The sequence below is a fragment of the Nelumbo nucifera genome, chromosome 1 (genome assembly GCF_055504915.1).
Source record: "Nelumbo nucifera cultivar China Antique chromosome 1, China Antique-T2T, whole genome shotgun sequence".
Classification (NCBI taxonomy): Eukaryota; Viridiplantae; Streptophyta; class Magnoliopsida; order Proteales; family Nelumbonaceae; genus Nelumbo; species Nelumbo nucifera.
In genome coordinates, this window is record NC_142649.1 from 107858128 (window position 1) to 107860728 (window position 2601).

The following is a 2601-nucleotide window of genomic DNA, read 5'->3' on the forward strand; positions in this document are numbered from 1 at the left end:
AAAACCTAAAACAAAATTAAATGAGAATTTGCATTTTTTTTTTTGTTTGCACTCATATATATTTACACTAATGCAAATAGAATTGCACTTCAACCAAACACAGACCAGAGGTTTTAAAATATCATGATGAATTAAGAGAAATGTGAGAAAAATCATTGTCAATTTTAGATAATATAAAGTGTAAATCTCTTAAACTACCCTATTGTTCATGAAATTGACAAACTGTACGCTTATTGTTTAGATATTGTCTTATGCTACCCTTAAGTTTTTTGACAATTGTCTATAACCTTCTTGCCGTTAATTACTCCATTCACATGTGAAATCATGCAAGTATTAATTACTTTAAAATTTCTAAAATACCCTTATTGTTCGCCATCACTGTTGGAAGTTGCAATGGTTGCGGTGATTTTGATATAATTGTCACAGGTGACGGCGACCACTGCAACTTCCGAGTAGAGCTCTCCTCTTAACGGTGATGGTGGTTGGGAGAACGATTGTAGAGGCAGAAAACAAGTGATTCCCATGGAGCCGGCTTTGCCTAATTACAAAGGCGTCAGGCAGCGAACAAGGGGAAAGTGGGTCGCCGAGATTTGAGAACCGAATAGAGGAAGTCGGCTTTGGCTGGGAACTTCTCCATCGCTCTCGAAGCTACTTTTGCTTACGAGTTACGATGAGGCTACCAAAGCCATGTATGGTCGTTGTGTACGTCTCAACTTTCCTGTAAGCTGTGCATCGATGGAATCTTCATACTCAGCTACCACACTTCATCCAGCTATTCTGAAGTTTGCTTAGATGAGGAATTGAAGGTGAATCTCCCAAGGGTAGAACCTAAGCCAGAGCAATATGAGTCGGGGACTTACAGTCAGCCTTGTATTGCAATGGAAGCAGCTGCGCCAGCACCAATGAATATAGTTAAGTAAGAGTCGAAGGAAGAGCAGCCTGTGGAATCCATGAATCCTGATCAGTTAAGAGGGTACGGGATCACCCAAGGACCAATAAATTCTGGTCACTTGACTCAGTTCAGTGAGAGTGGATTCAATCATTTTGATGATCTCAGAACTTTTCAGTAGAAGAACTGTTTAATATGGAGGAGCTATTGGGGATGCTGGGTCCAAATACTCCTGGGCCAGGACTGAAGAATGAGTACGATCAATTAGGTGGCTCTGATCAATTGCAGTGTGGTAGTCCATCGGATTTATCGTATCAGCTACTGAATCCCATTGAACAGGAGGGAGATGACGGGTATGGGCTATACTTGTATGACTAGCAAGGATTGCTTCAATTGGGTTTTCCTGATTTGTGGTTTTAAGTAGTTTCTTGGAGGACTGAACTGATTCTAAGGGAGTAAGGGGGGGACTCTGCTTCAGCTTTTAATCTGTACTGAGTCCAGGTGTGTATATATATCTTTTTTGGATCTTCTGCCAACTGTTGGAGCTGAGGGATGTAAGCCGACTGAGCTTGTTCGGGTGTAAGCACGAATGCAGAGCTTATTGTCTATGGTAGCGGAAGAGACGGACGTCGTGAGATGACAATGCAAAGCGGAAGAGACAACAACGCTGAAGGGATGAGAGATCCATCATATGGATGGCCGAACCCTGAAAGAAAGTTGGGCAAAATTTCAAAAATTTCTCTCTCTCCCATCTGGGAATCACATTCCCTATTTTAGAAAATTGCATTTTCAAGGATCAATCTTAAACCCAAAATCAGACCAATGAAGGTGTTTACGCCCAAGGAGGAAACCAAAACCTGCTCACACTGAAGATAACACATTACATGTTGAAGTAGGATCAGCAGGATGACTCTTCAGCAAGAACCAGGATTCTTCAGCAATAATCAAAGAGGGGCTGATGAGCACGATTTCAGATTGCTTCTTCTACCAAGAAGCAATGTCAAGAACAATTCTTGATCACTTCCACAAGTGGATATCAAACTCGGTAGGGGCGCAAGAACAAGGGAGAACTCTGTAGATTGCTGTGTTAAAACTGAGGAATTCACCCCCTATTTATAGTCTTCCTTGGATCAGCCTCCTAATCTAATTAGGAGAGTGTTTCTTGATCCAAATCTGATATCTGGATCTAGACTATTAAATGGATAAGACTTATCTTATCCTTTCAGCTAATCCTAATAAGATCTTGCCTCCTTTTAATTAACTAACTTAAGCCCAGTTTGAATTGGGTTTTAGGCCCAATAGGCTTATGTGCTCACTTACTCCTTAACCTGTTGCCCAGTTGGCTCTCTTTGTATGGTGTGGGACCCAAACATGATCTACACATCAACCACATGGTTTTTGCCCAGCCTTTGTTACAAGGCCTGGCTGAATTCACTGTAGGAGTTAGTGAATCCCTGAGTCTATCACCATGGGCTCTTAATGGGCCCAACATTTACACTAAATGGTCATTGGGTCCAGTCACCATATGAAAACCCAAGGACTGTGGGCAGATGCAAGATTAACCCATCAGGTATTACCCTCAGTGGTGTTACGCTTAATCTCTCAGCCCATAATAATTAAACACTGTCTGACAAGAGAGGGCTTCTCCCTCGGCTACAAGGAACAGTGCTGCACTCTCTACTCATATGGATCCCGGGAATTAAAACCTTTTT

At 41.9% G+C, this 2601-nt stretch overlaps 1 pseudogene; it reads left to right on the forward strand.

The window, feature by feature from the left end:
- The first annotated feature begins 435 nt into the window (after nucleotides 1-435).
- LOC148803679 (dehydration-responsive element-binding protein 2A-like) lies at nucleotides 436-1989 on the forward strand (annotated as a pseudogene).
- The last annotated feature ends 612 nt before the right edge of the window (nucleotides 1990-2601 follow it).